The sequence below is a fragment of the Podarcis melisellensis genome (genome assembly GCF_964234715.1).
Source record: "Podarcis melisellensis genome assembly, chromosome: W".
Taxonomy (NCBI): Eukaryota; Metazoa; Chordata; class Lepidosauria; order Squamata; family Lacertidae; genus Podarcis; species Podarcis melisellensis.
In genome coordinates, this window is record NC_138535.1 from 29,202,160 (window position 1) to 29,225,918 (window position 23,759).

Genomic DNA, 23,759 nt, shown 5'->3' on the forward strand with positions numbered 1-23,759 from the left:
TCCATCAAACTTACAAATGCGCTAAAGCGTGGTCCAAGTGATGATAACAAAAATGCTATCTTTGTATCTTCATCCAAAGCTTTGGGAGTCAGATCAATGCTTTGAATAATCTCAGTAAACTTGTTGATGTGCTCTGTGAATTCCTCTTTTGAATTCATCCTCAATCTGGTTAATTTACACACATGGTTTCTGAAGCAGTTTATGCTAGATTCTCCATACACGCGCTCAATATCTCTTAAGATTTGAGATGCATCATCTGTACTATTTATTAATGATAGCTGCTCATCATGACGTCCACTCAAAATTATGTGTCTAGCTTTGCTGTTCATGCATTTCCAACCACTTATCTTGGCTAAAGCTTCCCCAGATGATCCTGTAGGCTGAGGCTTTAAAGCTTCCAAAATGTCCTTATAATCTAAACATGCTATCAAGCGCTGCTTCCAGTGTATGAAATTGTGTTCATTCAGCACAGGCATTCCTAGCTTTGCATCACTATCAAAAGCTGCTCTAGCCATCTTAAAATCCAAAATTTGAAAATTCTTCAAAATTCTTCAAAATTTCAAAATTTCTCAAAATTTTAAAATCAAAATCTCAAAAATCTCAAAATACAAAACAGTCCTTCACTGCCTTGGGTCACTGTGAACTCTGAGGGAAGGGGGGGGGGGTTGCTTAATCCCCACTGCACAATGGAACAAAGGACCATGTGCTTACCAGGAAGTTAACTCAGAAAAATACTACTCAACTCAAAATCACAATCCAATGCAATCCTTCAGAAATACGCAGAAATATGCAATACTGGGCCCATAACCCTTTGTGGGAATGTTCAGGGTACAGGAGAGGATATATTGACTAATTATATCCTTATCCAACTTGTGCTAACAAGTTCCCAAAATATCAGCAGAGTTTATAAAATTCCCCTTTAAGTTCGCAACGGTAACGTGTGCACAGGTTCGCTAGAACCTCTATAATAATTACTCTGGTAATTTCCCCCTTTTGATCCCTCTTAAAATTCAAGACACAACACAGTCTTTATAAAAGTATAAAAGAGTTTACTCACATTCTGTTCACAATATGATCCTAGAAGGCAGACAGGCTTAAAAAGGTAAAATACATTTAGAATCTATCTATAGGAAGATAGTCCTTTCCTCCTCTCTTGGCTGAGAGCCAAGAGGGCATCCTGCTTCTTCGAAAGATGAAGATGAGAGAGGCAAGAGGCAAGAAAGAGAGATGGCTGCCTGCCCTGTGCTTTTATCATTTACCTGCACAGGTGAGGCCACACCCACCTCTGGTCACATGCGGAGGAAGTCCGTCCCAGGACGTTTACCTGCTTGCTGGACTGACATCCCTCCCCATGTTCTAACATGTACACTCTAGGAATGTTGTCATTGACTGGGGGGTTGGCTCCAAGATGGCGATGAGGTAAGACGCATTTGCCGGAGCTCATCTTGAATCCTCCTTAAATTTGTGTTGTGGCTCCCAGCCTTTCAAGTTCTTGCTGAAGATTGTACCAGGGTGTTGGAGTCCATGCTAGGAGTTCACATTGCCGATAACTGTGAAGCCTGCATCGTAAATCAGCTTTAATGAGCAGATAATTGTATTCTCCGGCAGCCTCGGAAGCAGCCTTCGACTCACTGGTCTCCCGCCAGCTCACATTCAGCTGTATTGCTATTTCTATTACTTTTTATCACCTTTTAACCACTGCTATTTTTAACGATTCATTTTAAACGACTCATTTTAAACGACTCATAACGATGGGTCAAGGCAAACGCCTAAGAGACTGTGACGAGGCTTTGCCCTCCCCAAGAGCCAAACAATCAAAAACCGACCCCCCCGTGTCTGGCAAATGGAGTGACCCCACAGAACACTGCTATAGGGTGAAAACCCAGAACCGTTTCTACCCTCTAATGTCCCCAGAAACAACGTCAACACCGGAGGAATTATTTTCACCTCAGATTAAAACTACAAACGGAGGAGGAAGGAGTGTCCCACTGAAGGTGGTACAGGTCACCGGAACTGAGGACTGCGCAAGACAAGAACAACATGAACATCTCCATCTTGTGGTCAGAACCCTAAATTGCATATTCAAGAAGATTGATGTGCTATCCTCCCAGCTATGTAACCTCGAACAGAAAATTGATAACCTCTGGTTAAAGCCTAAGCCATCTGTAGATACGGGGGAATTGAAGTTCCGGAGAGCCTTACCCTCAACCCAAAAAGGAAGTGTGATTCCTAAATATAGACCAAATCCTGCACTGAAACATCAAGCATTGTCCCTGCAACCTAAGAAAATCTGCCTAAACATTGGGGCAGGGTCAGCAAGGTGGCTCACTCTGGATGGGGTCAAAAAGCATCTAAGCAATCTCCTAAACATAGAAACCACACAATGTGATCTCATTGCAGTATTACCTTTGAACCAGCACTTCAGGCCACAGAAAGTGATGCTTGCGTTTTACTCTCCAAGGATCCCTTCAGCTATCATCAGGCAGAAATCACTCTTGGCTAGGTACGATATCACCCCAACAAGAGTTTTTATGGATAGTAAGATCCACCCCCTTCTACTCGCCGGTCACGGCAAGGAGCGGACTCTGTCGGAGAGGTCGGGAGTACCTCGGGACATCGAGCCTCCTCTCCCGGAGGACATCCATCCGCACCGAAACCGGACTTACTCTACGCCCCCACGAGCTCTAAAGAAACCCACTGGTGCAAGTAATCTTCTGACCCCGCCGGAGGAAAGAGAGCTTTTAGCCACCTTTGGCGACCTCCCACCGAGGGAACAACAAGAAATAATTGATAGACTAGAAGTACTTAATCATCAGCTCATACATGTCCAGAAGAACGGAAAAGTCCTGCTCACTTCTCTGGATAATCCTGCCAGCTCTTCGGAGCCGTGTTTTAAGGAAGCAGGAAGTCTTCCTTACCTTAGTCCAGTTCCTAAACCCATGCCTCCCCCACTTGAGGGCAAAGCCCACCGATGCTTGGCAGACCCAGGTTTTGTCTCACAATTAGGCCCCTCATCTCTACTCTTGATGAACTTTGACTCGCCCTCCAAGAGTTCCCCGCTGAAGAGTGTAGCCCAGAGTTCCTTCCACCAAAACAATTCCTTACCAACTAATCCATCAATGCCGGAACTGGAGTCCTCATATTCCCCTGAGCGGCATAGACCCGACATACAAACGGTACCAGTACCCCAAGTATCCCCAGTATCTTCGCTAGCATCAGGCCAGGGGAGTGTTCCACCTACATCAAAAAATGGCCCGGATTTGATTGAAGACCCGGCCGGACATATAAATCAAATGGTTTCATCGGCGATCTTTAGACCTCGCGGTGGGGCAGTCTCAGCAAATCCTGTGGAGTTTCCCACTGAAGTGTCCGCCCTTGGGTCAGCCAGCAGGAGACCCGTCCTGCTACACCAGTCAGAACACCTCACTACCAACTTCAAGACTAGGTACCCTCAGCAGGTGCCAGCCGTGCAAAGTAAAATAACTGACTTTTTTGTGGGGTCTGCCCTGCCCCCTATGGACACACATCTCTCCCTGAAATGACAGCGAATTGGACACAACAGGAACTCCCCCCATCAGTCCTCAGCTGGAACATTGCGGGCTGGAGGGGAAAAAAACTTGATCCAGAATTCTTGGAGTATATTAACCTGTTTCATATCATCTTGTTCCAAGAATCGTGGGAAGTAGAGAAAATTGTCCTAAATGGCTTTGAGCTTCTAGAACTCCCTGCCTGCCCCTCCCTGAAAGGAGGCCACCCTAAAGGGGGCCTAATAATAGGCATCTCCCTCAACCTACATTCTAAACTTACCCTAGTGCAGGCCTTGCCTCCTTACGCCCTTACCGGGCTCATTGCGGGGGAAAAGATCTCACTTCTAGTTACAAATGTCTACTTGCCACCTGGGGGTTCTTCCCCCGAACTTGGCTCTAAATGGGGCTCGCTAGAAGAGCATCTGCTCTCATGCTACGTTAAGTTTCCTAATACCCCGGCCATAATAGGTGGCGATTTCAACGCCCGCACAGCAGCAAACTGGGACTCGCTGACCAAAGCCAAATGGTGGGTTACTCCAAACCTTGATAATTATGATCTGGAACATATCATGAGGAGAACTTCTAAAGACCACAGAGCAAATGAGGCTGGAGTACTCCTCTATCAAATGGCCATCCGTTTAAATCTGGTCCCTTTAAATGGCACATGTCTCCCTGACATTCCTGGGGATTTTACCCACCTGAGCGTTAAATCAAACAGCGTCCTCGATTACCTGTTGGTCTCCAGGGATCTACTTAAGTGCATTTCCACCTTTAAGATCGAGAATATACAATCTAGTGATCATCTTCCCCTTGTAGCCAAGCTCTCCCTGAACTGGCAGTCAGAGGCTCATAGACATGCGACCCAGATGGTAACCAACGAATCTCTCCAAGTAAGAGGAATCAAATGGTCGGAGACCCAGGCTCAAAGGTACCAGGAATTCTTTCAAAAAGTAATCCTCGGGCCCCATCCCAACATAGGCTCTGCCTCAGACGAGCATAGCATAGTGCTGAAATACTTCCACCATCATACGACTGACCTTACGTCCTTCTTCAGGCTACCACCCAAGATATTAAATCGAAATGAATATACTTACGGTGCCCCCTGGTATAATTCTCAGTGTAAACAAGCAAGACAGCGCCTCCGTGCTATATATAATGTATATAAGACCTCCGATGCAGCTACTCTGCCAGCTAGTTATGCACAAGCCAAGCCAGTTTACAAACGCACGCAGAAAATTGCCAAACGTGAGTGGCAACACAATCGATGGCAGGCTTTGATTACTGCTGCAAAATCACACAGATCCAGGGAATTCTGGTCTTTGATCAACAGAAGGGTGAGGAAATACCCAAGGGCAGTCATCCCTGCACCGACATGGGAACTGTTCCTGAAGAAATGCTTCTCACAGGCAGATGCTCCCTCCGACCACCTGACGCATCTGTTTACCCACCTACCTATTTGGCCTTCCACTGATCCTGACGAAATAGCCAAGCTAATAGCTCAGCTGAAACCGGGTAAAGCCCCAGGGCCCGATCTGATCCCTGCTGAAGCCATTAAACTACACCCAAAATGGTGGGCTGGCATCTTGGCCAAAACCTTCGATGCAATCAACGCTTCTGGCCTCATCCCCAAAATATGGAAGGAGGCCATTATAGTACCAATTCATAAAAAAGGTTCTCCAATGGAGCCAGAAAACTACCGTAACATCAGCCTCCTTTCGATCATAGGGAAAATTTATGCCAGCTTTTTGCTGACTAAACTACAGCGATGGGTAGATGAGACTAATCAGATTGGCCACGAACAAGCAGGGTTCAGAATTAAACACTCTACAACCGATCATGCGATAGTTCTTTACCATCTGGCACGAAAGTACTCCTCTCCCCCCCCCCCCCCCCGGGCTACCTCTGTGCTGCCTTCTTAGACCTAAAGGCAGCCTTTGACAGCGTTCCTAGAAATATTCTATGGGAGAAACTTGCGAAACAGGGCATTGATAGAAGACTCCTATGGCTTATAAGTCAGCTCCACGAAGGTAACCTTGCTAGAGTGAGACTTACTCCTGCGGGCGACCTCACTAATTCGATACCAATAAACAAGGGAGTGCGCCAAGGATGTATATTGGCTCCCTGTCTATTCAACCTATTCATCAGCGACATGCGAGCATCCCTAGTTAACTCATCTCCAAGTACACACGCGCCTAGACTTGCGGACTACCGCTGCCCTCTCCTTTTATATGCGGACGACGCGGTAATTCTATCTTGGACTAACCAGAGCTTTGAAGATCTTTGCCACGTATTCTCAACTCAACCAATTAACCATCAACCATGCTAAATCCAAGATTCTGATTTTCTCCAGAAGCCGGAGATTATACGAATGGAAGCTTGGCGGAGCAAAAATTGAGCAAGTCCTAAAATTTCAATACCTAGGAGTTATTTTTCAACACAATTTGGGGTGGAAAGCTCAAATTCAACACCTACTTAACAAGGCCAAAACTCTGTCATATGCGCTCCTCCGATTCTTTTTTTCGGATGGAGCTTTGCATGTTCCCTCGGCCCTAAAGGTGTTCAAGGCAAAAGTGGTTGTCGTGCTTGCCTATGCTGCCCCGCTTTGGGCTGTGATGACAGACCTTGCTCCTCTTGAGACACTGCAAAATCAATTCCTGCGTCGGCTCCTAATGCTCCCCCTGTGCGTAAGCAATGCAGCCATGCGACTAGAACTGAAGATCGCATCCTTAGAAACTTGCCTGTGGAAGCAAGTCTTCAATTATTGGTTATCATTGTGGCATAGATTACCAAACCACTACCTTGTCCAATGCTTATGGCGAGATGAATTCTCTAGCCTTTGGACTAGTAGAATTCATGCCAAACTCCTGAGTTACGGAATCTCTCCTTCAGATTCCCTAAAACTAGACCAAATTACTGCTCAAAGACTGATCCGCCAAAGACTGGATGACATCGATCTACAGCGAAACTATATGCTGGGGGGAGGTGTTTGTTCGCCCCAGAACATTGGTATCACTTTAACTTACTGCGTTCCATCATACCTCTCCTCCCTTTCGACTGTTGCCCATAGACTGGCCTTCACCAAAGCGAGGTTCAACGTTTTTCCCTCCAACGTCCTGAGACATAGATTCTCAAAGGGCCAAGCCCCCGCCACGTGCGAATGTGATAAGGAGACGCCGGAGTCGCTCCAGCACATCATGTTCACTTGCCCCCTGTTCAATGTGCCACGGGCAAATTTGTTGGGATCAATCATACAGAAACTAGAGGGTACCCCACCAAAATTCCACCTTGCCCAAATCTTGCAGGATAAGGATACTCATACGACCCTGAAAGTGGCAAGGTTCCTGGTCGCTGTCCTTACCCAAAAGCGACGCCAAGGAGCACTACAAGCTAACTAAGGCGTAGTATGCCATTCTATTTTATAGTATTTTAGTGTTATTGTGGTGTTTTAGCGGCTGTTTTTTTTTTTTTCTTCCCACGTACACAAGCTGTTATTTATGTGTTGTTTTTACTTGTATGGGCCTATGGCCGTAATAAATATTGTTGTTGTTGTTGTTGTTGTTGTTGTTGTTGTTGTTGTCATTGACTGCTCCTGTGTTTACATCCCACAGTCCCCCCACCAGTTCCCTGGCTCTGAGCCTTCTTCCCTTGGGGGATCCCCAGTTGGTGCCACCTGCCACTCCTATCTGCATCCAGCCGGCCCAGGACAGCAAGCAATGAACAGAGCTGGTAGACATCCCAGTACCTTGCATCTTCTAGGTGCAGCTGGTGCTCATCTTTGTCAGGAAGGACCAGCTCAGCCGCATCAAGGAAGTGATGAGGGAGACAGTGGCCACAGGCATCATGGGGAAGATGGGGAGTAGACCCTGACAGCAGAATTCCCTACGTCGATCTTTCTGTCTGTCTGTCTGTCTATCTGTTTTTCTAATCTCTGCCAACCAGTTCCCCCTCTTTCCTGCTTGCTCACTAACAGCCATCTTTGCTCCGCCCCTGCAGGGTAACAAGGGGTGTGTGGCCGTGAGGCTTGTCTGCAACAATACCAGCTTCTGCATGGTCAATTCCCACCTTGCTGCCCACGTGGAAGACTTCGGGCGCCGAAACCAGGATTACAAGGATATCGGTGCCCAGATGATCTTCCTGCCCCCTGACCAGGGTCTGCCGCAGCTGACAATCATGAAACACGAGTGCGTTTCGAGGGCTTGGAGGGAGAGAGCCTTGGCTGATGTAACTTGCTGGTCTCCGCTATCTGGAGAAGCAAATTGAGTCATGTTTCTGTAACTTTCCTGCCTGTGTGTAGCTCAGGGTAGGCAGCATTTGTTGTTGTTTAGTTGTTTAGTCGTGTCCGCCTCTTCGTGACCCCGTGGACCAGAGCACGCCAGGCCCTCCTGTCTTCCACTGCCTCCCGCAGTTTGGTCAAACTCATGCTGGTAGCTTCGAGAACACTGTCCCACCATCTCGTCCTCTGTCGTCCCCTTCTCCTTGTGCCCTCCATCTTTCCCAACATCAGAGTCTTTTCCAGGGAGTCTTCTCTTCTCATGAGGTGGCCAAAGTCTTGGAGCCTCAGCTTCAGGATCTGTCCTTCCAGTGAGCACTCAGGGCTGATTTCCTTCAGAATGGAGAGGTTTGATCTTCTTGCAGTCCTTGGGACTCTCAAGAGTCTCCTCCGGCACCAGAATTCAAAAGCATCAATTCTTCGGTGATCAGCCTTCTTTATGGCAGGCAGCATTGTGCTCTCCAAATGTTGATTGACCAAAATTCCCATAATTGCTAAGAATTGGCCTTGCTGACGGGCTCATGAGAGTTCCACTTCAGCAACACCAGGAGGGTGCAGTGTCGGCGATCCCTGCTGCTGCAGCTGCACCACTAAGGTTTCTACTAGAGCAGCCAGAAGTGCCCAGCACTGTAGGCTCCTGCTTCATTCAGAGCAGGCAGATACTAAACATCTGTGGAAGCGAGTGCTGGGCTTCATTCATTAATTTCTGTTTATTGTGGGGATTTCTTCCCCAGAGTGGCTAATTTAAAATAATAATCAGAAATGCACCTCAAGATAATTTAAAGCATTTAAACAGTACCTTAATAGCAGCGGATCTAAAGAGAGCAACATAAACCGAGTGGCAGAGACGTATTAGATGAGATTATAGCAAATGTGGGCAACTTCTCCAGTGATCGGGGTGGGTGTCCCACAGGGCAGGTGCCACTACTCAGAAGGCCCTCTGCCTGGTTCCCTGTAACTTCGCTTCTCACAGTGAGGAAAGGGCCAGAAGGGCCTCGGTGCTGGACCCTGATGCCTGGGCTGAACAATGGGGATGGAGACACTCTTTCAGGGCTGAGGCCATTTAGGGCTTTAAAGGTTGGCGCCAACACTGAGAATTGTGCTCAGAAACGTCCTGGGAGCCAACGTAGGATGCAAAAGGGTGGTTTTGCAGTTGCTCATAGTGTCGGGGGTATATTCTGGTGGTTGTTAACAGTTTGTATGGATTATTGGTACATATAACATTGTCTATTGGAGGTATGGCTAACCTGTGGTCTGCCGGATGTTACTGAGCTGCAGTTCCTGTTGGCTCCAGCCATCATGGCCAGTAATCAGGGATGATGGGAATTGTAGTTCTGCAGCATTGTGAGGGCCACGTGTCTGCTACTCCTGAGTTAGAGGATTTTCCTGTCGTGTGATGCAGCAAAGTAATTTAAGATGACACGGGGCAAAAATGCACAAGCATCCTGTACCTTTAAGAATTGGGTATAAGATAGGATTTCAGCAGGCATACCCCTTTTTTGCACTTGGCTAACCTACTAGTAGGGACGCGAGTGGCGCTGTGGGTTAAACCACAGAGCCTAGGACTCGCCGATCAGAAGGTCGGCGGTTCGAATCCCCGTGATGGGGTGAGCTCCCCTTGCTCTGTCCCTGCTCCTGCCAACCTAGCAGTTCAAAAGCACGTCCAAGTGCAAGTAGATCAATAGGTACTGCTCTGGCGGGAAGGTAAACGCTGTTTCTGTGTGCTGTTCTGGTTCACCAGAACCGGCTTAGTCATGCTGGCCACATGACCTGGAAGCTGTACGCCGGCTCCCTCGGCCAATAACGCGAGATGAGCGCCGCAACCCCAGAGTCGGTCACGACTGGACTTAATGGTCAGGGGTCCCTTTACCTTTACCTTTAACCTACTAGTACTTCACCTTGGTCTTCCAGCACAACAGTGGCTGTTAATAGACTCCATTGTCAGGCAACAGGGGGTCTTCTGCTTCTCTGCCGATAAGCGATTTCTTTTTGGCTTTAGCTAAACATTCAGCGTACCCAAAAGACAGCTTTTGCTGATTTCACAGAGGGAGAGATCAAGTTCATCCCGACGTACAAATTCGACTCTAAAACAGATCCTGCTTGATAGTTGAGCCTTTGTAAGTAAGTCCTCTCAATCATTCTTCTGCAAGGCTTGTTTGTTTTTCCTAGTCTGCTGAGATGCTAGTAGTGTCCTGCCTTTCCATCCTCCTGAGCAGGCTAGTAAAACATATATTTTAAACATGGCTTTCTGCTAAGCAAGCTGTTGGAGGAGGGCTAGAGTTGAGGGCTGGACGGACTTCCTTTCCTCTGCAGCCAGAATGGACACCAAGCCACGGAGGAAGAGAGAGATCCAGCTCTCCTTCACCTGCTCACTTTGCTTGCATGGAATTCCCGGTTGCCAAAGGCTGCTAGGCGAGTTGTGAAATGCAAGGCTGTGATATGTTGTCTTCCTCAAGCCATCCCTGCTCAAAGTCTCTGGAAATGTTTTGGCTCCTTTTCCACAAGCAGCCTTTCCCCCACATTTGTCCTGATAATCAGCATCCTGTTTCATGGCGTGTTTAAGCAGAGAATCCTGTTTGTGTCAAGGAAGTCTGGGAATGAGACTTGGTGCTCTCTCAAGATGAGTCTGCCAGGGCATAAGAGCATGAGAGCAGCCCTGCTGGATCAGGCCATTGGTCCATCTGGCCCAGCATCCTGTTCTCACATTGGCCAATGAGATGCCTCTCGGGGAGCCCACAAACAGGACCTGGGTGCAACAGCACGCTCCCCTCCTCCAAGCCATACTGCTTCTCTTGGTGGAGTATGTTCTCTGGCCATTATGGCTAGTAGCCATTGAGCCTCACCATCCAGGATGTGGCATATTCTTGTGGTTCTTGACAACTGTCAGAAGCCACCTAGGCCTGCTAGTTTCATTGCTCTTGCTGTGGTAATGGGGAAATCAAAAGGACAGGCGGAACATGTAGTGACGAAGCCGGAAAACGGCAGGCTCCTTTGGGCAGCATTTCAGGTGCCAGAAAGGGTCTTTTGGATCACTGAAAAAATAGTGTCTGAACAAGAATAACGGGGCCCCTTGCTTTGGGGAAGGATCATCATTTGGTGGTGTGCCATATGCTTTGTATGCAGAGTCTCAAGTTGAAAGGCACCTCCACCTGAAAAAGGATTGGGCCACAGAGAGCTGCTGCCAGCCAGAGGAGACTTAATTAATGAATTGTGGGGTTGGAAGGGATCACGAGGGTCATCTCGTCCAACCCCCTGCAATGTAGGAATCCAAACTGGGGGAGGTCAGAAAATCATTCTGACCTGGTAGAAGGCAGCTTTTGATTTCCTGACAACTCTCCCCATGAGGCAAAATGCCTGCACACCTGCAAGGTCCGCCCCTTCAGAAGTTGGACTCCCAAGCCCCATCATCTCCAGCTCTTGACCGTGGTCAAGATCACAGGCCGTGTGTGGAGCCAAAGTTTGACTGTGTGAGCCTTGTGTGTTGCCTCAGCCAGTCCAACTGTCTCCTTGCAGTGGGAAGTGCCGTGTGCCAGCATGGTGTGAGCCAATCCTCTGGCGAGGAGGCAGCGTGAATCAGCTCAGCTACCGAAGCCACATGGAATTGAAAAGGAGCGACCACAAGCCCGCCAGCTCCCTCTTCCTCACAGGGTAACACCTGCCCTGGCCAGGGCTATCGTCTATTCAGGCTTTTTAGTTGCCTGCTACGTGGCACCTCCTCGAATCTGGGCAGGCCCTGACCAACAACCAGGCCCCTTTCCACAGAGCTCCTCCTTGGCCAATGACTTCCGGTGCAAGGAGTGGGCAGGTTTTGGCTCTGTTAAATCCCTAGGCTTCCATTCTCCACTGTTCTGAGTACACGCTGCTCCTGCAGGCATGGCAGACCACATGGGCTGAACTGTATACCTTAACCGTTGGCTCCATTCATGCAATGGAGCTTTGTGGTACTTGGCTTGAAGAAGAAGAAGAGAAGAGTTTGGATTTGATATCCCGCCTTTCATTCCCTTTAAGGAGTCTCAAAGTGGCTAACATCCTTTCCCTTCCTCCCCCCCCCCCCAACAAACACTCTGTGAGGTGAGTGGGGCTGAGAGACTTCAGAGAAGTGTGACTGGCCCAAGGTCACCCAGCAGCTGCATGTGGAGGAGCAGAAACGCGAACCTGGTTCCCCAGATTACGAGACTACCGCTTTTAACCACTACACCACCCTGCCTCTTTCACGGTTGGGAACAGGGGGGTGCATCAGGCCTTTCTGCTCTTAACTCATACCCCCCCCTTTAGTCCATAGCTCCAACAAATGTGCTCTGCCCCCCCCCAATAGGTGAAGGTTGTGGATGACCGACGGTACCAGAAAGTGTTTGAGGATATTGTTCAGTTGATGGACAGGATGGAGAACGAATTCCTTCCCTCCCTGGAGGGAGGTAAAGACGAATAGGAAAGGAAAAGTTCTAGACAAGAATCTGATCTTAAAGGAGAATTAATAAAGATGTTTACTGAACTTAAATCTGAGCTTAAATCAGAAATACACAAAAGTGAGAAAAATATTGAGACAAAATTGGAACAAGTGGATAAAAAAATAGATGTGACGGTGGAAAAAATAGATGAAACTATTAATGAAATTAAGGGTCAGATGAAAGATATGGTAAAAAGGACACAAAATTTAGAAGAGGGGGCTAAAAAGAATAAAACAGATTAAAGAACTGAAGAAGGGGGAGAAAACAAATTAAAGCAGAGGTGTTAGAAGTTAACAAAACTCAAGAGGAATTGTGGGATGCTATTGCAATGAAGATGGTTGGATAGTGTTTTCGAGGTTACCAGCATGTGTTTGACCAAACTGCGGGAGGCAGTGGAGGACAGAGGTGCCTGGCGTTCTCTGGTCCATGGGGTCACGAAGAGTTGGACACGACTAAACAACTAAACAACAACAACAACAACATTGCAATGAATGAACTGAGACAAAGGGAGACTAATCTCAGATTCAGATTGGTCCCAGAAGCACAAGAAGAAGAAATAAAGGAGAAATTGATTAAAGAAATTGCTATTTGGATGGAGATGCAAGAAGAAGATGTGGCAAAGATGGTACATAATGCCTTTAGAATCAAAGTAAGGACAAATAAAGTGAAGAAATTCCCAGGAGATTGTTTGGTAATATTTAAAGATAGAGAAATGAGAAATTTAATTTTTGCAAAAAAACAGGGAGAGAAGATTGAATATTGGGGGGAATAACATAATCATTTTTAAAGATGTCCCACTTTGCTTGTTGAAAAAACGCAATCAATACCAACAGTTAGTGCAAGCTCTCAGGAAAAACAATATTGAATTTAGATGGGAGTTCCCAGAAGGACTTTCATTTGCTTACAAAGGGAAAAGACACAGAATAACAAGACTGGATGAACTGGACAAATTTTTGAGAAGGTACAAAGAATTGGGAAGTGAAGAAACTGCACCAATGGGGGCAGGAGCTGAAGGAGAAGACTCGCAAGATTCGGATGAGGAGAAGGTAGAGGAAGAGGAAGAAGAGGGGAAAATAAATTAAAAACTAAACAGAAGATATTATGGCGTTGAAATTATGGACCTGGAATGTTAATGGGATAAATGAGGGGAAAAAACCGGAACAAAATTCAACATTTGAAAAAACAAAATTTGGACATTATCTGTTTGCAAGAGACTCATGTGATGAGGAGACATAGAAAAATTTTGGTGAATAAAAAATTAGGGAATGAATTTATTTCATCGGACAAAATTTTAAAAAGAGGAGTGGTTCTATATATTAACAATAAAATAGAAGCCCACCAGATTTTTAAAGATGAACAAGGTAGAATTGTGGCAGTACAAGTCAAATGGCAAGGTGAAAAAATAATAATCGTCGGAGTGTATGCACCTAATGAAAATAAAATGGATTTTTTCAGAGACTTAGAAGAGAAATTATTTGAATATATTGATCAAAAAATTATAATAATGGGTGATATGAACGCACTGGTCTCAATGGAGATGGATAGATTAAGAGCATCAGGAAAATCAAAAGAAGGGAAGTTACCAAAGACTTTTTTTTTCGATGGTAGAGAATTGCAATTTAGTTGATATCTGGAGATTGAAACACCCATTGGAAAAACAGTTTACCTATCAATCAGAAGCAAATCAATCAATGTCAAGAATCGATCAAATATGGATAACAAATGACCTTACAACAAGAATCTTAAAGATCGAAATACAACCTAAGATGAATCAAGGAACAAAAACAAGTATAGTTTGGGACGCTGGCAAAGCAGTCATGAGAGGTTTTTTTATACAACAGAATGCAATTAAAAACAAATATAGAGAGAAAGGGAAAAAAGAAATTTTAAAACAAATTATGGAAAATGAGAAGAAACCTAATGATAAAAAATTGAAACTTAACATAAGAACATTACAAGCGCAATTCTCTATGATAATAAACAAGGAAGTGGAATGGAACATCAAAAGGATGAGACAAAAGTATTTTGAAAATGCAAATAAATCTGGGAAACTACTAGCGTGGCAGATTAAAAAAAGGAAAGAACAAAGTATGGTACATAAGATTGTGGTTGAAGATAAAGAGATTGATGACCCGAAAGGAATAAGGAAAGGATTTGTGCACTTTTATAGACAACTATACAAGAAGAAGGAGAAAGATAATCTAAAGAAAATAGAAAAATACTTGAAAGAGATAGGGGTGCAGAAAATTCCGACGAAAGAGAGAAGTAAATTAAATGAGAGAATAGAAATAGAAGAAATAAGAAATGCAATTAAAGAATTAAAAAGTGGAAAGACCCCAGGGCCGGATAGATTCAGTGCAAGATTTTACAAAGAAATGAAGGACATCCTAGTTGTACCACTGAGAGAAGTAATGAATGATATATTAATAAAAAGAGAGATACCAGAAACTTGGAAAGAAGCATATATTACCTTAATACCCAAGCAAGACTCAGATTTATCTCAAGTTAAGAATTATAGGCCGATTTCGCTTCTAAATAATGATTATAAACTGTTTGCCAATATATTAGCAAATAGGATGAAAAAAGTGTTGAAGGGCTTGATACATGAAGATCAAGCAGGCTTTCTTCCTGGCAGACAAATGAAAGACAATATTAGGAATGTAATTAACGTTTTGGAATATTTGAATGCCAGGAATGATAAGCAAGCTATGTTGATATTTGTGGATGCGGAAAAGGCCTTTGATAATATTTCTTGGGAATTTATGTTAAAAAACTTTGAAATGATGGATATTGGACAAGGAATTATGAATGGTATTGGGGCAATATATAGAGACCAAAGAGCAAAATTAATAGTTAACAATGTGGTAATAGAAAACATAAAAATAACCAAAGGTACTAGGCAAGGATGTCCACTTTCACCACTGTTATTTATCACGGTACTGGAAGTCCTTTTAAGAGCAATAAGAGGCAATGAACAGATAAAAGGGATAATGGTAGGAAGTAAACAATATAAGGTTAAGGCCTTTGCCGATGACTTGGTACTAACTTTGGAAAATTCGACAAATACTGTAACAGAAGTTTTGAATGAAATAGAACAGTTTGGCCAATTGGCGGGATTTATTTTGAATAAGAAAAAGACAAAAATGTTTAGTAAAAATATGGATCGAGAAACTATCGATAAAGTGCAGCAACAATTAGAAATAGAAGTGGTAAAGAAAGTTAAATATTTAGGAGTTTGGTTAACACCCAGAAGTATTGATTTGTATCAGAATAACTACATACCAACCTGGAGTAAGATTAAAAAAGACTTAGAGGTGTGGGAAAGAATGAAATTCTCATTTTGGGGAAGAATTGCAATAATAAAAATGAACGTGCTACCAAAGATGTTATTTTTATTTCAAACCGTTCCAGTAATCAGGGGGGCAGCTATCTTTAAAAATTGGCAAAGAGAAATTTCAAGGTTTATATGGCAGGGTAAGAAGCCGAGAATAAAGTTTAAGCTACTGACTGATATAAAAGAAAGAGGAGGCTTCGCCCTGCCGGACCTGAAATTATATTATGAAGCATCTTGCCTCTGCTGGTTGAAGGAATGGATGAAATTAGAAAACACTGATTTGCTAGATCTAGAAGGTTTTGATAATAGATTTGGGTGGCATGCTTATTTATGGTATGACAAAAAGCGAGTACATAAAAGTTTCGAAAACCACACCATAAGAAGGTCTTTGATAGAGGTTTGGGAAAAGTATAAAAACTTGTTGGAAGTAAAAACTCTGTATTGGTTGTCACAACTAGAGGCACTGAGTGTGAAAAAAATCAATATGAAAGGGGGATGGGCAACATATCAGAACCTAATAACAAAAACAGAAGGTAAATGGAGGCTGAAGTCGTTTGAGGTAGTTAAGGAACATGTTAATGATTGGCTGCATTATTTTCAAATCAATGAAATGTTTAAAAAAGATCTAAAACTAAGAGGTTTTGAGGATAAAGAGTCGAAATTTCAGAAAGAAATAATAAACAGTGATATTAAAGTTTTGGCTAAAATGTATAAGATATTATTAGAATGGTATACAAAGGATGAAGAGGTAAAATTGGTTATGATTGACTGGGCCAAAGATTTTGGATATAATATACAAATGGAGGATTGGGAGAAATTATGGAAAGAAGGTTTAAGATTCACTGCATGTACAACAATAAAAGAAAATGTGATGAAAATGATGTATCGATGGCAACCAGTGAAGTTAGCAAGGATGTATAAAGGATGTAACAAATGTTGGAAATGTAAAGAAAAAGGGGGTACATTCTATCATATGTGGTGGGAGTGTAAGAAAGTAAAAAGCTTTTGGGAAATGATATATAACGAATTGAAGAAAATGTTTAAGTACACTTTTGTTAAGAAACCAGAAGCGTTTTTACTTGGTATTACAGGGAATGAGATAAATAGGAAAGAAAGGAAGCTATTTTTCATAGAATCATAGAATCATAGAGTTGGAAGAGACCACAAGGGCCATCGAATCCAACCCCCTGCCAAGCAGGAAACACCATCAGAGCACTCCTGACCTATGGTTGTCAAGCCTCTGCTTAAAGACCTCCAAAGAAGGAGACTCCACCACACTCCTTGGCAGCAAATTCCACTGTCGAACAGCTCTTACTGTCAGGAAGTTCTTCCTAATGTTTAGGTGGAATCTTCTTTCTTGTAGTTTGGATCCATTGCTCCGTGTCCGCTTCTCTGGAGCAGCAGAAAACAACCTTTCTCCCTCCTCTATGTGACATCCTTTTATATATTTGAACATGGCTATCATATCACCCCTTAACCTCCTCTTCTCCAGGCTGAAAACATGCCCAGCTCCCTTAGCCGTTCCTCATAAGGCATCATTTCCAGGCCTTTGACCATTTTGGTTGCCCTCCTCTGGACACGTTCCAGTTTGTCAGTGTCCTTCTTGAACTGTGGTGCCCAGAACTGGACACAGTACTCCAGGTGAGGTCTGACCAGAGCAGAATACAGTGGCGCTATTACTTCCCTTGATCTAGATGCTATACTCCTATTGATGCAGCCCAGAATTGCATTGGCTTTTTTAGCTGCCGCGTCACACTGTTGGCTCATGTCAAGTTTGTGGTCAACCAAGACTCCTAGATCCTTCTCACATGTACTGCTCTCAAGCCAGGTGTCACCCATCTTGTATTTGTGCCTCTCGTTTTTTTTTGCCCAAGTGCAATACTTTACATTTCTCCCTGTTAAAATTCATCTTGTTTGTTTTGGCACAGTTCTCTAATCTGTCAAGGTCGTTTTGAAGTGTGATCCTGTCCTCTGGGGTGTTAGCCACCCCTCCCAGTTTGGTGTCATCTGCAAATTTGATCAGGATGCCCTTGAGTCCATCATCCAAGTCGTTGATAAAGATGTTGAATAAGACTGGGCCCAAGACAGAACCCTGTGGCACCCCACTAGTCACTCTTCTCCAGGATGAAGAGGAACCATTGATGAGCACCCTTTGGGTTCGGTTAGTCAGCCAGTTACAAATCCACTGAGTGGTAGCATAGTCAAGACCGCATTTTACCATCTTCTTTACAATAATATCATGGGGCACCTTGTCAAATGCCTTGCTGAAATCAAGGTAGGCTACATCCACTGTGTTCCCTTCATCTACCAGGGTTGTAATTCTGTCAAAAAACGAGATCAGGTTAGTCTGACATGACTTATTTTTCAGAAATCCATGCTGACTATTGGTGATCACAGCATTCCTTTCTAGGTGCTCGCAGACTGTTTGCTTAATGATCTGCTCCAGAATCTTCCCTGGTATTGAAGTCAGACTGACTGGGCGGTAATTATTTGGGTCCTCTCTTTTCCCCTTTTTGAAAATAGGGACAACATTTGCCCTCCTCCAGTCTGACGGGACATCGCCTGTTCTCCAGGAATTCTCAAAGATGACTGCCAGTGGTTCTGAGATCACATCTGCCAGTTCTTTTAATACTCTTGGATGCAGTTCATCTGGCCCTGGAGACTTGAATACATCTAGACTAGCCAAGTATTCTTGTACTATCTCCTTAGTTATTCTGGGCTGTGTTTCCTCTGCTGAATCATTTGCTCCAAATTCTTCAGGTCGGGCATTGTTTTCTTTATCGGAGAAGACTGAGGCAAAGAAGGCATTGAGGAGTTCAGCCATTTCTGTGTCCCCTGTTTGCATTTCACCATCTTCTCCTCTGAGTGACCCCACTGTTTCTTTGTTCTTCCTTTTGCTACGAACATACCCATAAAAGCCTTTTTTGTTGCTTTTAACCTCTCTAGCAAGCCTGAGTTCATTCTGTGCTTTAGCTTTTCTGACTTTGTGTCTACACGTGCTGGCTATTTGTTTGAATTCCTCTTTGGTGGTTTCCCCCCTTTTCCATTTTTTGTACACATCCTTTTTTAATCTTAACTCAGTTAAAAGTTCTTTAGATAGCCACCCTGGCTTCTTTAGGCACCTTCCATGTTTCCGTCTCATTGGTATTGCCTGAAGTTGTGCTTTTATTATCTCCCTCTTAACAAACTCCCAGCCATCATGAACTCCCTTTCCTTTTAGTATTACTGTCCATGGGATCTCACCTAGCACTTCCCTAAGTTTTATGAAGTCGGCTTTCTTAAAGTCAAGAAATTGAGTCCTAGTATGTTTGGCTGCTCCTTTCCGCTGTATAATAAACTTCAGAAGAGCATGATCACGCGCGCCTAATGATCCTTCCACTTCTACCCCACTAACCAGGTCATCAACATTGGTTAGGACCAGATCTAAAATGGCTGTTCCTCTTGTTGCTTCTCCCTTTCTGGACAATGAAGTTGTCTGCAAGGCCAGTGAGGAATCTGTTTGACCTTATGCTCTTGGCTGAGTTTGACATCCAACAAATATCCGGGTAATTGAAGTCCCCCATTGCTACTATCTCCCTTCCTTTTGCATGCTTGGCCATCTGTTCCAGGAAGACATCATCTATGTCCTCCGTTTGGCTTGGGGATCTATAGTAAACTCCCACAATGAGGTCCCTGTTATTCTTCTCTCCCTTAATTTTGACCCACATGCTCTCACTTTGGCTTTGAGGTTCTAAATCTTGGATCTCTTCACAGGTATACACATCCCTGACATATAACGCCACTCCTCCTCCTTTCTTGTCTGGTCTGTTTCTCTGAAATAGATTGTATCCCTCCATTATTACATTCCAATCGTGGGACTTATCCCACCAGGTTTCAGTGATGCCTATTATGTCATATTTAGTTTGCTGTACCAAGAGCTCAAGCTCATCTTGTTTATTTCCCATGCTTTGCGCATTAATGTACAGACATTGAAGTCCATTAATCATTCCCCTGTGTCTCTTATTTAAGGATTTTTTCCTCCCACCACTAGGTCTGCGTGCTATTTGCTCCATTTGGTCTATGACATTTAGATGATCATCTTCATCAATTGATAGACTCCTACCTTCAGGAGCACTGTCTCCCTCCCCCACATTAGTCAGTTTAAAGCCCTCCTGATGAGGTTTCTGAGTTTTTTTGCAAAAACATTCCTCCCAACCGTTGTGAGGTGCAGCCCTTCGCTTGCCAGAAGTCCATCTTCAAGAAACTGCAGTCCGTGATCTAAGAATCCAAACCGTTCCTGTTTACACCATTTGCGAAGCCAGTTGTTCACTTCCACTATTTTCCCCTTTCTCCCTGGGCCACGTCGTTCAACTGGGAGGACAGATGAGATGACAATTTGTGCATTTAATTGCTTCAATTTCCTGCCCAGATCCTCATAATCTCTTTTGATCTTCTGGAGGCTATTGCTTGCAGTGTCATTGGTTGCCACATGAACCAAGAGGAAGGGGTATTTGTCAGTGGGTTTTATGATTCCTTGCAGTCGTTCAGTTACATCTTGGATCTTAGCCCCGGGGAGACAGCACACTTCCCGAGACATCTTGTCAGGCCCACAGATCACTGCTTCTGTTCCCCTCAGTAGGGAATCCCCTATCACCACTACACGCCTCCTCTTAGGTCTGGTTGGGGTTCTTCCATGAGCTGTCTGTTCCAAGGTCACCTGCACATTCCCTGAGGACTGACTTTGCTGCTCGTCTTCATATACCTGATCGACTGTAATGAGGGAGAGATCCTCAAATGGAGTCTGCTCTTTGTCTTCCATGCTAGGGGAGAGGACCTCAAAGCGATTGTGTATTTCTAAACAATCAGAGCGAACCCTGGTGACTGCAGCAAGAATACTGATGACTCAGAAATGGAAGCAAGAGGAGCTACCTACATTAGAAGAATGGAGAGTGAAGATGACGGACTTTGCAGAACTTGATAGACTGGCGGGAAGGATCCGAAATCGACGAGATCAGAGATTTATAGAAGACTGGGAAAAATTTACAGAATATATGCATAAATTAAGTGATAATCAAATAACGCTTGTAAGTTTCAATGAAGCTCTGTAAAAAGAAATGTTAGAATATGAGTAAAATAAGATTTAATTTATAAAAATAATAGAAGTAAGGTTTTAGAAATGTGTAAGAAATCAAGAAGGGAAGGAGTATCAGCCAGGTTGAGGGAAGTCAAAAAAGAGAAGGGATATAAAAAAGATGTATGAACTGTATAAATTTTATATTGGAAAAAAATTGAATAAAATTATTTTTTAAAAAAAAGGATCCTCTCCAACCCCTTAAAGAGGGTTTGCTGCAAAAAGACCAGGGGGGGAAGAGGCCCTTGGCCCATCTAGCTTAGTCTTGAGCGGTTCCCCAGGATTTCCGGGGGATCTCTCCCAGCCCTACCTGAAGATGCTGGGGATAGAACCTGGGACCTTTGCATGCAAGGCAGATGCCCTTCCACTGAGCGGCAGCCTCTTCCTCTTCCTCGCAGGCAAAGACTCCAGGGGTCGCCAGCGTGGTGCCCTCCAGATGCTGGACTACAACTCCCATCATCCCCAGCCAACATGGCCAGTGGCAAGTGCAGCAATATCTGGAGAGCCCCACGTGGACCTGTTGCATGTGCAGTCCCCTAAATGAGAGGCCGGGGCCAAGGACAAACTTCCCCCTGGAGCACGTTTCCTTGCCTCTGCTGAAGGCAAACACTCTCTTTCCTCCCCCCCCCCCCCCGTTTTGCTCTGCAGTTTCCGTTTGAGAATGTGAAGTTCCGGCAGCTGCAGAAGGAGAGGTTCCAGATCACAAACAACGGGCAGGTCACCCTCCACTTCTCCTTTATCCCCAAGCTCAGTGACAGCCAGTATTGGAGGCTTAACATTTGTGGGCTGCATTGCCCCATGCTCAAGCCTCCAAGGGCCACACGTCAAAGCAGCTGAGCCCAAAATGTAAAAGTGTGTGTGACCAGCTTTAAACAAACACACACACACAAATGAATTGAAGCCAAGCAATGCTGGAGGGTCCCCAAACACCTTTTGGCATCGCAGGGAACCAGTGAGAGCAGTCCATCCAAAAATTACTTTAAAAAAATAATAATCGTATTTTTATGTTGTGGAGGCACAAAAATATCATGGGGAACATATAGAACTAGCCAAACTTTTAAAAACTCAATGAAATGTAAACTAAAAAAGAAAGTTACATTGGGGGCGCAAAAATCCTTTCCCTTTTGATATTCTTTTGTTAGGATCACTTTCTCTCACCCCCCAGTATCCTGTCACCATCTTCTGTGCAGCTGCTGCTTTGGAAGACTAGAGAGGAAAGTGGGGTGGGGGTGGGAACTGAGTCGCTTCTTCTCCTAATTCTTGAAGTTAAGGTTTGCCCCATACACCTGTGAGAACAGGATGCTGTACTAGATGGGCCGTTGGCCTGATCCAGCAGCCTCCTATTGTGTCCTTCTGTTCAATTCTTCACCGTCTTCACTTTTAATTTACAGACAAGCCAACTTGGCTGTGCCCAAGAGTGTATCTACCTGACCTCCTCCCGTTTTAGGTGAGACGGTGGACATTTCCCTGGATGTGTACGTCAGCAAGGAAGAGAAGATTGAGGCTATCTTTGTCCTTCACCTTGACCCTGGCAAGGACTATTTCCTCACCATCGGTGGGAGCTACCTACCAAGCTGCTTCGGGACCTCCTTGGAAGCCTTGTGCTGGATGAGGCAGCCGCTTGGCGGAGTTCCCGTCACCAGACTTATTGACCTGGTAGGGAAAGGGGTTGATTTACCTGGCAGGTTCATGTGCTGGATGTCTACCCTTCCCACTCTGCTTGCCTGCTTGGAAAACAGCTGCTCTTCCACTCAGCAATGTGGGGGCTGGGGGTCCTCCGCTGCATTCAGCTTCAGCTTCTGTAGCTCTGCATCCGCTTCCTGTGTGCTGTTCATGCCCTTTGTTTGCCTTGACTGAGTCATCCCAGGTTCTGGTCCTCCCACCTGCCCTTTCGCAGGGCCACTGAACCGTGTGCATTTCCCTGCCATCTGCCCAGATTCTGTTCAGCCAACGGGCTGTTTCTTTCTCTTCTCAGGGCCTGTGCCATTAACACCCTTGGTTGTCTGTTGCTCTTGCCTTCCTCCTCTGATCTCAGGGAGAAGACGGCTTCCTAGAAAAGGTAACAGTTGGTTTGCTATCCTCTAGATGTTCTTGTAGCGGGCTCAAAGCAGGTTTACACGGGGGTTGCGTTCCGAGGTACTCTTGTGCTCTTGGGGGGGACATTTTTGCCCCTTCCAGTGCCCCTTCCAGTGTTGGTTTCTGCTTTCTTCTCTGTGCAGCGAAGTGCTTGTCACGAGACAGGTTGTTTACATTCCACAGTCTGTACTGTTGGAGGTTTTCTCACGGGAAAGGAGACTGGATATGACGTACACTGGTTTCCTGTTTTTCACTGTTCTTTGCAGTTTCGGTTTGGGATTCTCTCCGTGCTTTAGAGGAGAGATGACGCTTTCTCTGCTCCGGCAGAGGGAAAATGTTTTTCTGTAACTTACCAGCTTTGAACTGTAAATAAAGTAGTATAGAGCATGTTGGCTCATACTTTTCATCATTCCGCTGTGCACTGGACACTGCTTATCTCCAACATTTGGTTCCGGGCCCAGAAAACGCAGTGTTTTGAGAATGGACTTCACAAGTCGGGCTCCTGGCAAAGGAACAAAGGAGCAAGAAACGAAGTGCCGGCAAAGCATCGGAACAGCGGCAGAGGCACGGATCGCAAGGTATCTGCTCTGCGCGTCAAGATGATTGATGAAGGTATGTGCTACTGCTCCGGGCAGCCTGCCAGCTTCTAATTAATGGCTTTAAGGCTGGACTTTGAACTTTTAAAGCCGTTTTCCACGGCACAAGCGTAGTGGCTTGGATGGCTGGGAAAGTGAAAGTAACTTTTACAAATGCTGTTGTTTCAAAGCAGCTGCAGACATGACGCAGCAAGAATTAAAGGGCAACATAGAGAAAGCACTTGGGCACTTTCGCTATTGAACTTGCCTTTGGGAATGCAGTTTGAAGCAGCTGCAGATAAGCAAAGAGGCTCAGGCTCACAAGCAGAGGCTGTTTTGATTTGCCTTTGGATTGAAGCAGCTGTACACAGACGCAGCATGTATAAAGCAGTCTGATTTAAAGCAGCTTGATTTAAAGA

The 23,759-nt window shown here is 44.9% G+C and overlaps 1 pseudogene across 1 annotated transcript in view; it reads left to right on the forward strand.

Annotated features, from left to right (window-relative positions):
- Window positions 1-4,393: 4,393 nt before the first annotated feature.
- LOC309361238 (inositol polyphosphate 5-phosphatase OCRL-like) overlaps window positions 4,394-23,759 on the forward strand; it is a 36,424-nt pseudogene continuing 17,058 nt past the window's right edge. The window contains exons 1-7 of the transcript in view: window positions 4,394-4,417; window positions 9,797-9,900; window positions 11,311-11,445; window positions 12,113-12,223; window positions 21,338-21,470; window positions 22,137-22,345; window positions 22,725-22,748. The product of the transcript in view is annotated as an inositol polyphosphate 5-phosphatase OCRL-like (transcript). The remainder of the gene's footprint in view (window positions 4,418-9,796; window positions 9,901-11,310; window positions 11,446-12,112; window positions 12,224-21,337; window positions 21,471-22,136; window positions 22,346-22,724; window positions 22,749-23,759) is intronic.